Below are 15,747 nucleotides of genomic sequence, written 5' to 3' on the forward strand. Positions count from 1 at the left end.
TCTCTCTCTCTCTCCCTCTCCCTCTCCCTCTCTCTCTCTCTCTCTCTCTCTCTCTCTCTCTAGCGCACCCCCAAATTGGTACCCATACAAGCCTTTTCCATTGCTCTCTCTCTCTCTCTCTCCTCCTCTTTCTCCTCCTCCTCCTCTTCACATCATCCTTTTACCTCGCCCAAACCTACCTTTAGCCTTCCAATGTGTGGGAATAGTTTTTCAGCATATCCTATCCTTCATGAGGTATCATTATCCAAAGCCCCTAGATGCAAGGCCCAACTTTCAAATAGGCACCTATAAGATTGAGAAACAATTTCATAGATATATCAAGCATTTAGATAGTTTTGTGGAATTTCTATTTTGAGAATGTAATATCAACATTCCTTGAATTATATATTGGATTCGCCTCACATATCCATACCAAATTTTCTCAATGGTTTCTATGTCGAACTCACACTGTCATCTCAAAGTTTGAAATTTTACATGCCTAATGTGCACCAAATTGAGAGAGAAAAGCCAACCTCGAGCATAATTGGGAATTTATCTTTATCCTAAGGCATATGCATTAGGAATATGATACTAGTTGTAGTTTCCTTGTGGGCCCCATCAATGTAAACTTCATAATGTCTATAAGTTGTTTAGCAAGTGTTTGATTACTCATAGGACCATAGGACCTTCTCATTATATTCGCACAATTTTTTCTTTATAATAGCATGGTACATTCATGGAACATTCGTGCTTGAAGGAAGGAGATCATTATCAAAAAAAAATATTCTTACACATGCAAGGACCTTAAGCTTGTATTGATTATTTGTGAACATTACAGCACAAAGTAAATGCAAACTCTCACATGCCACATGCTATAAAACTATACGATGCTCATAAGTAGAAATCCTTCGACCATATTTGTAGCTTTGTTATATGGTATGAAATAATGGGTGAGAACAAAAGACCTTCATATAGCTATAAATTATTACTTTACATTGAGTTTTGAGAATCGAATGCAATCAAGGATTTAAATCACTTCTACACGTGATTGTTATTACATCCCTATAAAGTGGGAATTACGTCAAACAAAAAAAAAACTTTACTTTTATTTTCTCCATGAAAGTTATTAGTGTTAAAGGATTAACTACAACTTCATTATTAGAAGATAGACTCTAATGCATGCTCACGACACATCCAAAGTGGATGATTTTCTTCTCAACATTATCGCTACTTACCAAGTCAAATAATAAATTTCATGAATCATCTCACTTATTTAAGGAGTAATTGTTCTCCAAGCTACAAACCTCATACATTCAAATGTGCCAAATTAATTCATTATATAGATTTTAAAATAATCAATCTACTCCTTTCGCATTGGGACTCAAAACTTTCTTTAAGCTAGGAAAGATCTCTTGCAAGATTTCATTTCTTTACACTCATGTGTCCATGATTTTATGGTCCTTTTTTATTAGGATTTCATGTAACATTTATATGTTGCTCAAAAAAATGTTATAAGGACTTTGGCCCATTTTGCTACATATTAAATTGAAGCTTACAAAAGTAGAGGATGATTGCAATAGTTAAAGCACTAAAACCTTATATATCAATGTTTCTATAATGGGTTACCATTAGGTGTCATTTAATGGACAAAAGTAGCACTATGAGTACTATATTCCTTCTCCATGTGGAAATCCTCCTCTAATTCTTCTAAACCTTTAAAGGCAACGTACCATGTTGAAGTAGATATTTGGATACAACTCATGATTTCTCTTCAAAAGTAAGTGCATGTAAGTATATGAGATTTTTGAAATTCTCTTGTACATTGGCGTCTTGAGATAACACCTTATTTAGATAATGATTTCTTCTAATCTTCCTTATTTAGAGAATGATTCGTCATGATCTACCTTATTTTTAATAACATTCAATGTTTCATAAAGCAAGATCGAGAAGACTTTTCCCTATAATTTAGTTGAGTTAGTTAAAGAGCTGAAGGCCCAAGCCCGAAATTACAAGCTTAATTCTTGTTAGTTTTAGAGGTCGGCATGTGGAACAAAAAACGGGTTCTTTCATACAACAAAAGGTCGAGTAGCCTCAAGTGATGATAATAACCTAGATTGCACATGCTAAAAATTTTAAGATTATAGTTAGTATAGCCATTTTTAAATTTTAGACTATGCCACAAGATTACCATGGACATGTCTACCTCGGTTTACATTTTCAATTAGCTAGTTTGTCACATCACAACACTTAATGTGATGGGTGAATAGTTAGGTGGGAGATGTGACAATGATAGGCATTAATTAATATGTTTTAATATCAATAAATTATTAATGGCATAAATATTTTTTCCCATCACAAGTGATGTTTCTTTTAAGCTTTTATGTTTTCAAAAGTCTCTTTAAAGCTAATGTAGATATTCCAAACAATAAACATAAAACAATGATATCAAAAAAATGTTCTATGTAACTTTAAAATATAAATATAGTTTTGTGTGAGTGATTTCTAATTAATATAATACAATAGTTAGTATCTAAAATAATACTTGCTAAAGCAACTAGTGGAAACGCTACTTAGGAATGAGATCGTCCCATATAGATTAGAACTAATCTTAGTAAAGAAAGAGGCATCTATCCAATAATATAAAAAATTCTTGTGTCATCTAATACTATGTATTCCAAGTACAAACTCACTTAAGTGGTGATATGTGTATGCATTTAATTCATATATATCCACTAACATAGGTTAATTTTTATTAACTTTTGTTGGTGAGGTTAAATGATTTTAGTTTCTATTGATTGATATAATGTCATATCAAACAACATCATAGAATTATATCCAGATAAAATATCAATCAATATGTATGTCACACTCTTTTTTTTCCTTTGGCTTTGCTTCAAAACCATGTAAAGGGTATATAGTATAAATGCTAACATTGGGTCTTTTTGACCTTTTTATTTTACCCTTGTTTTCTTACTTATTTTTCTTGTTTCTCATCATGAAGTGTTCCTGACCATGTGATTTAGACTTCATAAGCTTACTTGTTTTGTGCTTCACAATATCACCTCATGGTAGTGCTTCTTGTGATTTAATCACCAAATGTATGTGCTCCATGCATCCCTTGCTATAACTCATGAAATAATTTGGCATGTAATCTTAAGAGGTTTGTTGTTATTCTACTTTTTTCCATCAATCATCTTTCAATCTTGTCATGTGAGGTCAAGTATTCACCTATGAAAATTTAAGCTAAATATTAGTTAAGTTCAACAAAGGTAATACTATTTTTATAAGATCATAAGGGGGGTTTTAATTGAGAAAGGAAAATTTGTGAAAGGAGGTAACTTGAAGTTTACAAAGGGTGATTTTAAAATCTACATAAAAGGATGACATCCCATGAGTACATGTGAATATATACATGATTATCATATATGTGTTGCCTAGGCATGTTTGGGATGGTACCTAAGGTAAGTTTCTTATTAAAACTAAGTAAAATAAGGTAAATTAAATGAAGCACAAACAAGTACAAGAAAGTAGGTTGCACAATAAAGCATTGAGCCTTATGCATATCTTAAATTTGAGAACAAATGGCACACATGGATATGACTCCAAACATGTCCCAATACAAGGTGCAAGGTACAACTAGCCTAGTAAGCCACACATCCCATGCTCATGTGGAAGAATTTTATTTTAAACTATCTCATGGATTGGCCATGACCATCAAGGATGTTGGTTCTTAGCTTTGGTTTATGATTACAATTTGGTTAAAATAGCTAGAATGGAGAAAGAAGGGAAACACATTAGGAATAAAGCTACAATAAGAGTAGATAGTAGCATTTATGTTACAAGGAGGTATAATCTTGAATAATAAGTGTTAACCATCTTATATTGGTATCTATAAATTAAGTTCTAAGCCAAGTATAAATTAAGTTCTAAGCCAAGTATTTGGTAGCCCTCAATAGCAGTGGACTAAAGTTGCTCAAGTGAAACCTCCTTTGTCAAGTTATTGGAATATAGCTTGTATCACTTCCTCGTGCAAGGTAAATAGTTTGAGAAGGGATACACTTTCTAGTTATACCTCTGTTGGTTAATTATTAGTTTTTGGTTTAGTGTGCTTGTGTGTTTGGATGAGCTATATGCATGTCATGGAAATAAGGGTTTGATTTTTTTGTGAGCTATCTCTGCGAGCTTCTGGAAACAATTAGTGAGCTTTTATATCTTTGTTATTCTTTTATGATATTTGGCTATGCTTTCAAGCTCGCTGTATATTCTTTTTTTGTAAGATGACTAATATAAATAAACATTATAATTATATTATGCATAATAATAATGCTTTAATTATTACATACCCATACGTAGTTAACAAGAAAGGAATATATGGACTTAAAATTTTCAGATCAAATGCAAGTCCACAATCAAATCTTAATTTTGTCATGATCTAGTCTTATGTAATGAAAGAGAAAAATGACATGTTTGTTTATTCTTAGCCAAACTCAATGTGTATGAGGTCGAGCACTAAGAGTGCATATGTTTAACAACCATGCATGCCTCACAAAACACAACAACAATCTATCTAGATATAAATTAGACAAATAATATTACAAATTGTGGATTCATGAAAATATCATGATGACATGATCTTCTAAAATCAGACTTCAAAAGAGATAAACATGGTCCATATCAATCCTTGTCTAAAAAGAATGATTAAAAATTAGATTGATAATAACAAAGCTTACTTGGTTTGTTTAAACCCTATCAAAATACAACTAATGACAATGACAAATCTTATTTAGTTTATTGAAACCCCATCAAAAACACAAGTGATCCATCTAAGCCAAAAAACACACCAGTTAAAAAAATCAAGTCCAACAATCCAAGACTACCAATCCAATCCATGTTTATAACAACCATGGATGCCTCACACAATACATAACAAGACTCTCTAGATACAAATCTGACAAACATTACAAATTGTGCATTCATGAGAATATCATGATGGCATGATCATTTAAAAGCCAACTCTAAAAAGAGATAAACATGGATATTAATCTTTTTCCAAAAAGAATGATAGACAAAACTAGCATGACAATGGTAAAGCTTACTTGGTTTGTTCAAACCCTATCAAAATATAGCATGACAATGGTAAAGCTTACTTAGTTTCTTGAAGCCCCATTAAAAACACAAGCAATCTAAGAAAAAACAATGCACAATGTAGCAAAATCAACTCCAACAATCCAAGACTACTAATCAAATCCAATAACTTGACAGTTTCTTCCTCTTGTGTGAGCCTGTCAAAACATCCTCTCCACGTTTTTGAGAAACCTCTCTTAGAAAAACTTGTCCTTCTCCACAAATACAACTTGTCCTTCTCCACACATACACAAAAATTCATCATCTCCTCACATGATCTAGTCATGCCCCCACACCATGCAAGCATATCAAAGACTATGTCCTCCTACTTTGTAAATATTGCTAGCAACCACCTGTTAGAAAATACAATAATAAAATGGCATTACCTAAATAACACATAGTCATAAAGCTAGGGATTTAACTCCAAAAGGTAAAGCAAGCTTTAACAAGAGACCATACATGGAATTATAACAATTACTTACAAAATAAGATTGATCTTTTGGCCACACCAATAATAAGAGAGAGAGAGAGAGAGAGAGAGAGAGAGAGAGAGAGAGAGAGAGAGAGAGAGAGAAATTACAAAGGGAGAATAAAGAAAGTTCTAAAGAGAGAATAAAAAAAGAAAGCAAGACAAACTTTCAGGGTTTAGAAAAAAAAAAAGAGAGAGAGAAAAGTGAGAGAAGAAGAAGTTGCTTATATAGACAAAACAAAGAAAACAGAGAGAAAAGAAAGAGGGAGAGAGACAGAGACAGAGAGAAGATAAATCAAGGAAGGGTTTTTGCGGGCATGTAAGAGGGGAGGCAAAAGAGGAGGGCATGCAAGAGGGGAGGGGAAGGCAAGAAGGAGGGGCGTGAGAGAGGCAATAAGGAAGGAGACAAGAGCGAGGAAAAAAGGAAGGGGGAGTGAGAAAGGAAGGGCGAGAGAGAGGGGGAGGCCCTTACTTAGTAAGGGTGACCCACATGGGCGAGAGAGAGGGGGAGGCCCTTACTTAGTAAGGGTGACCCACATGGGCGACGTCTAAGGGTGACCTTAGTAAAAGTAGCCCTCACTAAGGGTGACCTACTAAGGTTACCCTTAGTGAGGGCCCTTAGTAAGGGCATCCTTCTATGGTTTCCTTCACTAAGGAAAACCTTAGTAAGGTCGCCCTTATTAAAGGCAACCTTAATCTTAGTAAGATTTTTTTAGTGAGGGTGACCTTAATGATGTTATTTTTATTTATTTATTAAATTTTATTTGAAGCAATTAAAGTTGGTTAAATAAAATGTGAATGAATTAAATAATAATATAAATAAATAAAATAATAGTATTTATAATTAAAATTATATATATGGGAGTTAGTTATGTAAACATTTAATATCAAATATTCTCATATTTAAAATGAGTTTTGGGTTTGGTATATTGATGACATTATTTATAATGATTGAAGAATGTTTCTATGATTTTTAGAAATAATATATTTTTAATATATATAAATGTATATTTTTTAAATTTTTTTAAACATGTATGGATCTAGTGTTTAAAACTCAAATCCATTTTTTATAGTTCATTGTGCATTTGTTGGTTATTTCGAGTTGTGTTTTGTGAGACACATAGTACTTTACAAATAGATATCTTTTTCTCTCCTATCTTCTTTTAGTTTGTGTTCTTGTTTATTGAGATGGAGAACATAACATTTCGCATTTTTAATAAGGTTTAGAGACTGATCCTATTGTTAGGCCTATGCAAGGACATTTTGTATTTCTAAACCTCATGATTATGTTGGAATGTTATCTACTCATATAGATTGAAGGTTTTTGCATTCAAACCACAAGATGATGGTGTAGATCATATAGGTTGAAGGTTTTTGCATTCTACTCATATAGGTTGAAGGTTTTTGCATTCAAACCACAAGATGATGGTGTAGATCATCTTATATCTATCCAATGAGCGATATCTACTAGAGAGAAACCATGTTATATCTTTGATAAAGATATAACAACATAATACCTTGTGGTTCCAATAATAAGGGAGTCAAGCAACACTACATCAAGCACACCAAAGCAACTAATTATTGATTTTACAATAGAAGATTCTCCTGTAGACACACCCTATCAGAAGAGTGTGATTAAATACTTATTATCTGAGGAATCTCATGTAGGTGTTCTTCGTAGAATTATATTAGCATGAATGCATATTGAGAATGTGGAAGAGATTCCTCAAATTTACAATGGCAATGTGGCTTTTGAGTTATCGAGGGTATGTGATCCTTCAGCGCCTAACCAATGCAAGGAATGGAGCAAGCACATGATGGCCATTATCAAGTGAAACCTGCAAAGAGTCACGTAAAGTTTCACGGAGTAGTCCGAAAGAGTTCTTGTGGAGGATTGTTTGAGTGCACTTATGCCATGTGTACAAGCAGAACTATGAATGGAACACTAAATACAACATCATGGATTAGTAAGCTTATTATCTTAGCTTAATTTCAATAAACATAGATTGATAAGAGTATTTATTGAGACTTTGTATTTTTTTAAATAATAGGCAAACACAGAAGCTTCCCTTGCTAGGCTTAACATCGGATGGATATGGCTCTTTTTCTTGTTTCTACTATAGGGTGAAAGCATGTATAGGTGGCTTGCTTTTGTTGCTTAAAAGTACATAGTTTTTGGGGCTGAAAAAGTGGGTGCTTTTGTTGGAATTAGAATGTCAAAATGGGAGGTCAAATTGCGTGAGGTGAAATTTGTGGGCCTTAACATTTAATGATTCAGTAACATGATTAGCTGTACTGCCTATTGCATGTCATTACTCACTCACTCTCTCCCCATTCCATGTTCTCTCTCTTTCTATCTCGCTATTCGCAAGCATTGGTGTCCTTTCATTGGGTCCTATCTGCATCACTTTTCTCTTCAGCTGCATCAATTTCCATTTGTGTGCTTAGAATAGGTACATTAGTGTTCTATCTTTGTTTCCATTTGTGCAAAGCAGTCTTCTCTTTAATTGCATTACTATGACTGAGCTACTAGGGGTGTGTTATTTTATACATGTGCGTATATGAATGTATGTTTAATCATGCATATACATAATTTAATTCTGCGTTTCTATTTCTTTAGGATGAAAACTCCTACAAAAGGAAAGGATTCAAAGGGTACACCTAGAGAAAGAGCATGAAACCAGACTCATCTATATCAAAACAAGTCTTCTTATTGGTTTTTTGTTTGTAGCAGCTTTATTTATCAAATTTGGTTGATTTATAAACATGCATATTTAATTTTATAGTTCAGTGTACTATACCAAGAGTGTCTTTTCCTAGGCAAAAAAAAGTTTTGTATATGAAGAAGGAAGATTTTAATCTAGAATATGGACTGAGCTTAGTAAGGCAAGACCCAAATCTCCTCATTGATGAGATGATTTCACCAATAAGGAATGGTTGTCTATATGGCTTCTAAAGTGGTACCAGAATGAGAAACACCACCTAAAGGGGTTAAGGCCAGAATTCTATGAAGAATGTGTGCTTTTATATCACAAAGTGTATCAGGGAACTCCTCCAAACAGTGAATGTGGTGTACATTTTGCACACGGATTCACATGGCAAAAGTGCAAAAGTAGTGCAAATTCTGATAACTTAGTGGCATGGGCTATGTTCGCTGCTGAGAGTGTCATCAAAATAATACGCTGGCAAAATAAGTTATAAGGAAATATGGAGAAATGGAGGTTGAGTAATGGACCATTCTTTGCACCTAAAGTCAACCTGAAAGAATGGATGTCACATGGAGAAACCAAATCTATGAGTGAAGGTGATGAAAAACCTACATTTTCTACAGGTGGAGAGAGACCTAGCCTTGAGAGGGCATTTGGCTCTATGTCAACTTTTGGAATGTATACATCCTGCATAATGGTACCTGCCTCAAGTGCAATTGTTGTTGAATAATATGAGGAATATTGTGGTCAAAGTTGAAAGAGAAGTGACAATGTATTGATGAGGCAAAAATTGCATTAGAACAGTAAAAAACAAGGAGAGATGAGCAGGTTGGGGTGTTGCGGGGGGCTAGCAAGATACTAGAAAGATTGAAGAAGGATATGGAGGAGTTGCAGCTACATAAGGCCGGGTTGGTTCTAAACGAGGACGAGATTCTTAAGCTCGAGGCCATCATATCAGTCAGAAAAGAGACATTGAGAGACATGGGATTCAACGATGAAGTTACAAATCATGAAGTGCTAGGAAACAAGGTAGCTAAATTTTAGGTATGTAGTTTATTATACTAGCTTAGTAGCACTTAAAAGTGAGCTTAGATCACTTTTTAGTGCTTTTCCACTACCACTTTTTTATGGTATTTCACATTTCAAAAGTGGTGTACTAGGACTAAAAAGTGGTAGATTGCACCACTAGAAAGTGGTGCCATAGCACTAATTGAAGTAGTGATATTACACCACTAAAATGTGGTTCCCACAACCACTAAAAAGTAGTACACAATTGTGCACTGAAAGTGGTGCCTAACCACTGAAAAGCGGTACCCTTGAACCACTATATTGGAAAGTACTAATAAATGTTTATATTGACAAGCTGAGTATGACACCCTATCAAGGGATGTAGAAGTGGCAACAGCCCAACTTAGGTTTGTGGAGACAATCATTCATGTACTCTGAAGGATACGAGGATCTCAGTCCTTCCTATCAAACCTCCTATTATGTAGTCGGGTTCTATGGATGAATGTGTTGTGTGCGGCATTTCTATCATATAGGATGTTGTTACTAGTGTCTACATGCTGCCATGTTGACACCCATATCATCCACTTTGCTTTTCAATGGCTTGTAAATCTTCTAGCAAGTGTTTGTCACTTGAATGTGAGAAAACAGTCAGTGATGCTACACCTAGAGCTACACAAGTAGAGGCACATGTACTAGATGGCATCCAACAGTCAGTGATGCTACACCTAGAGCTACACAAGTAGAGGCACATGTACTAGATGGCATCCAACAGTCAGTGATGCTACACCTAGAGCTACACCTAGAGCTACACAAGTAGAGGCACATGTACTAGATGGCATCCATCATGATATCAAGTTTGTTTAATGTTCATTTTTTCATAACTTTCAAATTTTCCATGTAGAAGGAGAGAAAATTCCCATGAAAGCATATCATTATGATGGTGTAGGTAAATATTCTATGTGAAATTTCCTTCTGAGTACTTCTCTTTGAATTGTCATTTAACTTATTGTGACCTTTATTACAATGCCTCTTTTTGTAGCACACTCCCAATCTGGGTCATCCCACAAGCCCGAGAATGATAGCATGTGTCACAGTGGCTTGGAGACAAGGATGGTTTACAGAAACAACTATATAATACAACCAGAGCATGAAGAGAAAAATTTAAAAGTTCCAGTTCATTCAACTAGAGCACAATAAATTCAGTGATGCTATGGAAGTGCTAGTTAATTTTGCCACAGAAAAGAAGAAATAATCGTCAGCTATGGAAGTGCCAGTTGATTTGGCCACATAAAAGAGAAAAGACTTGTCATAGCCTAGATGTGGAGTTGTCATAGCCTAGATGTGGATGCTGTTGTAGAAGGAGTAATAGATGCTGTTGCAGAAGGAGTAATAGATTCATTCCAGGCCGAAGTTGCCACTAGGAAGAAGAAAAGCAAAGATGTGAGCCTCCAAGAGTGTATGACACCCAAGAAGAAAATGAAGGTTTGCCACAGCGATCAAGAGCCTATATCTGCATGTAAAAAGATCAAAGAGTCCACATTTTCTGGGAAAAAACTCAAAATCAACCACCTGTCCCACTAAAAGAGCATCGCTTAAGGTGTCATAATGTCCTACAAGTGGCTCTATGGAACTCCTCCTCATCATCTGAAAAGCCATCTTGCTGAGAATCATTATCAGCAGCAGCAACTGGCTCCAAAGTGTGGTATTTCCACATCTCCACGTGTGACATGTTCTTACATCTTTTCTTTCTGCCATGCCTACAAGGAAAACAAAATCATGATAGCCTTTTTGTGTGTAATGCACGAGTGTTACTCTGAGAATATCCATTCACACAATGCATTGCTCTTGAGCTCTTTAATGTCTTGCAATCCCATTGAAGGGCTCTCTAAACATCACCTTAACTTCCCAAAATACCCTACTCACTTCCCTCTTTTGCTTGTCATAAATAGTAGTTGCTCCACTGCTGAGATGCATCCTTAGAAATGCAATAGCTTTAATTGCACAAGTCAAGGGCACACTGTTTGTCTTCAACTGCTCATGAGTTAGAACCCTTTTAATAACCGCCCCAGCCCCTTCATGTTCCCCCTTCCCATGTCCCAAACAAAAGAAATTCCAAGTCATCTCCATACCCGTGAGATGCCAATATCTAGCAACAAAGTAAAATAGTTGCTTTGCTTTAAACTGCGAAGCTGCACCATCTGACCACATCCAATGTTTGTTAAATGTCAGTCCTTGATCTTTCAACCAACTGAGCATGTAGTAAGAGGAAACAATGTTGCACAAACACTACAAGGGATCGGGCTCATACCCGCGCTCCTAGCCGCTAAAAATGACTTGTGAAAAAAAGTAGCGGGCCCGTGTATCAGCGCGTGTATCATCGCGACCAGAGACATGCGTGTAAAAGCGCGTGTATAGCACCACTCAGACGCGCATATACACGCGTGTGTAGCCGCGTTTTTTTTACAGACGCATTGATACACGCTGCTATACACGCTTTTTCTTATTTTAGACGCGCTTATACACGGGTGTATAGCCGCGTTCTGTTCAGTTCAAATGTCGTAGACGCGTTTATACCTGCGTCTATACACGCGTTTCTTTAATTTAGATGCGCTTATACACGCGTAATTACCAGTTTATACGCATTAATACACGCGTATTTTCCAGGGTATCCGCGTATATACGTGCGAGTTTTAGCAGTTCTGACGCGTTTATACACGCGAACAGAGAGCAAAAAAAAAATCCAGAGAGTGCTATTTGGTGCCTGAATACTGTTCAGCATTCCAGCACCCAATAGCACTCTCTGTTTTTTTTTTTTTGGTGCATTAGACCATCCCATTAGACCATCCACGAAAAACATATGCACGAGGGAGATTAAGACAAGAACGACATGAATGCATACATTGTCATTACACGATTCAAGACAGACATGAATGTAATACTATCGATCAATCAATTCAATATTACTATCAAAATTTCATACATGTATACAAGGGAGTCCATATCTCGAAGTAGCCCATGGCTTGAGTTTACAAAAAAATATATACAATCACATCCTCAATACTCAGACCCAGATGATGACTCGGTGCTCTCTCCATGCTCAGATGAGCTCACATCGGTCGGAATGTCCGAGGAGTAGTGCTCACGTCCACCCTCTGCAGAGCGGCGGCCGGTGGATCATCTGCAGCTTGTGCCTGTTCAAGTAATATATAGTATATAAGTATATATATATGCAATTCAATAAACCAAAACCATTCGTTACGAATTTTCAAGTACCTGTCGATCGTATGGTCTCATGGCCATCTCAAACTACGCGTCCGTAATACGTCCCTCAGCTCTGAAGATGGCCCACGTGTCACGTCTGCTATGCCGGCGAGCATACGCAGTATCATGGGTTATGGGCTTCCTCCCCGTAACTCGTCGTTGTATCATAATCAACACAATTTGTAAGATTAAAACAATCATAGAATCAATGAATTAAGTAAACAAGCAAATAAAGTGGCAGGATACTTACGAACTCTGCCTCCCATGACTCGACGCCGCCAGATCCGAAATGCGAAGATCCAATGGTCTCCATCTGGATCCGTCGTGCCTCCACATGCTGCCTGCTCTTCACGCCACCCTCTGCTCGTTTCTTTGCCTCCTTCCACTCGCGTTTGTGCGCAGTGGTAGGTTTCTCGGCAGGATAGCCACCCGCAGCTACATTTAGCCGGTCATCGTACGCGAGTTTTTTAAGGTGAGATATTTTATTACTTAAGATCTCCCTTATTCGCATCCTTCCCCATACATCCGAGAATGTAGCATGTGGGGGATTGGGGTACCGACTATGTACAGCCTCTATCACCTCCCCAACTAATCGGCTATTTTGATCTTTAAATTTAATAAAACAATTTCTATATGAGTTTGATACTACCCCACGCATGTACTCCATTACCTCCCTCCCCCTCGCATCCATCACTATCCCGCCCCTATCCGTCACATCATAGCAGACCACTCTCTCTATCTCTCTCATCTCCTCCTCTTCCGAACTGTCTCCTCTAACTCTTCTCTCTCTATCTCCTCTCTCACCGCGTGCCCTACTACCTCCCCCACCTCCCCCACCTCCCCCACCAAAGCACCCGCCGCATCCTCCACTCCCACTCTTCCTACTACTGCGGGTGGAGTCACGACTGGGGGATTGTCTACGTGACGGTGGCTGTGAGCCCTGACGTGACGGTGGCTCTGAGGGAGCACGTGATGGTGGCTGTGAGGGTGTACGTGAGTGTGTCTTGTTACCATATTATAGTAGTGATGTGTGTGAACACACTTAGGACCGCCGGGGCACTTTTTCCCTCACTAGGAGGTTTTTTCCCCCGTGCATTGTATATACGCCCATTATCTTCTAGGGTTTGTAATCTTTCATTTTTGGCACTCATAATACACTACTGTGTTGTGCTCTAGCTTCCTCATCTTCTTGAAGTTGTGTGTGCATTCCTGCAACCCTAATTCCAACAATTGGTATCAGAGCAGGCTTCCTCCTCCCGGGCAGCATCACCGGCACCTGCCGCTTCATCTCCTCCGATTGCGACGAGGTTTCACGAGCGTCTGCAGGTTAGTATATGCCGTGGGCAGCCCGTAGGGCTCGGTCATTTCAGAATTTTGATCTGAGGTCATTTCGCCCTCCGTTTTTGCATTCCAAGTACTGCGCAGGCAAAATCGTCCTACTGTGCAGATTTTCTGTCAAAATTAAAATCTGCAGGACAGGTGTCCATTCGTCTGTTTTGGGCTGTGCTACATAGCACAGGTCGATTTTATACAGGTTTACCTCTTACAGACAGCATTTACATCTAGTAGTACAGTCATTGGCCATGGCTGACAACAATGATGTATTCCGCATGTTGGCTGCTGAGGATAAGTTGGATGGCACCAACTATCCATTGTGGGCATATATGATGCGACATGTATTGGTAGCAAAGGGGTTATGGAACATTGTGCAGGGTATTGATGCACGTCCTATTGTGGCTGGGAATGCTGCAAACACATCAGAAACAGGTACTGTTGATGATGGTGCAGGCACAAGTGCTGTAGCAGCTGTTCGAGAACCACCACTTTCAGCAGAGCAGATTCGTTGGGATGGTAGAGATGCGCAGGCTCATGCCTTGATTGCGCTGTCTGTCAAACGTACCATTATCCCACATATTCGCTCCTGCAGGACTTCTAAGGATGCTTGGGATGTACTTGCCACATTGTATCAGGCAAGAAATGAGGCTCGTGTTGCTTATCTCCGAAAACAGTTGGAGAGTGAGCATATGAACGAAGGTGATTCTATGGATAGCTTTTTGACAAAGATCAAGGATTTCAAAGAGCAGCTCATTTCTGCAGATGAAATCCTGTCAGACAGTTCACTTGTGCAGACTGTTTTGAATGGTCTGCCAGATTCTTATCAGGGTTTTGCTTCCACTCTTCGCTTGATGATGAAAGGCAATCCCAATGCCTTATCATTTGAGGAGTTAGTTTCTGTTTTGCTGCAAGAAGACCAGTCAAGGCAAAACAGGAATATTATGCGTGTCGCAGATCAAGCTTTCGTTGCTGGTCAGAGAAGCGGGAAAGGTAAAGCTGGCTTTTCTTCTAGTAAGCAGAAATCTGCAAATGCTGCGCAACCAAAGAAGGAAGACAAAGATGAGAAGAAGGGTGACAAACAGAAAACATTTTGCAAGTACTGTAAGGGAAATGATCATGTCATCAAAGCGTGTCCTAAGCTGGCTGCGAAAGAGGCTAAGAAGAAAGAGGCTGGTATGGCTGTTGCAGATGCCTCTCCTTCTAACAATGAATCTGCTAATGTTGTGCTAGATACAGAATGGGCATTCAATGCGCAGTGCAGTTATGACCCATCTTTGCATGACACATGTATGTCTGCAGTAGATTCAGATGTATGGTACTTTGACAGTGGTGCCACTAAGCATATCACCTCGCAGCGCAGTTTATTCACTTTCCTTGAGTCTGCTCCCACAGGGAATACTGTCACTTGTGCCAATAACTCCTCTTATCCCGTTAAAGGAGTTGGACAGATTGTGCTGAATGTTGCAAATGGCAACACCTTTACACTTTTTGATGCATTGTATGTGCCAGGGATCAAAAAGAATCTGCTGTCAGTTTCCGCATTTGCCAAAACAGGTTTGGTTGTAAAATTTGTGGATGACAGATGTACTGTTCATGATCTCTCTTGTGGTGACATCATTGTAGCATCTGGTTCACTATGTCGAGGGCTGTATAAGCTCAATATGGATGGCAAATGTGTAGAGGATTCAGCATGTGCTATTATGGATACGCAGGCTATTTCAAATGCAAAACTGTGGCATGCACGTTTTGGTCATCTGAATTTTGCAAGTTTGCTGCGCCTGCAGAAATCTGAAATGGTGTCTTCTTTGCCTAAGCTTGAGGCACCTGTCAAGCATGTTTGTGAGGGCTGCATATTGGGTAAAA

The sequence above is a fragment of the Cibotium barometz genome, chromosome 52 (assembly GCF_041138505.1).
Source record: "Cibotium barometz isolate CiBa-2024 chromosome 52, ASM4113850v1, whole genome shotgun sequence".
In the NCBI taxonomy this organism is placed as follows: Eukaryota; Viridiplantae; Streptophyta; class Polypodiopsida; order Cyatheales; family Cibotiaceae; genus Cibotium; species Cibotium barometz.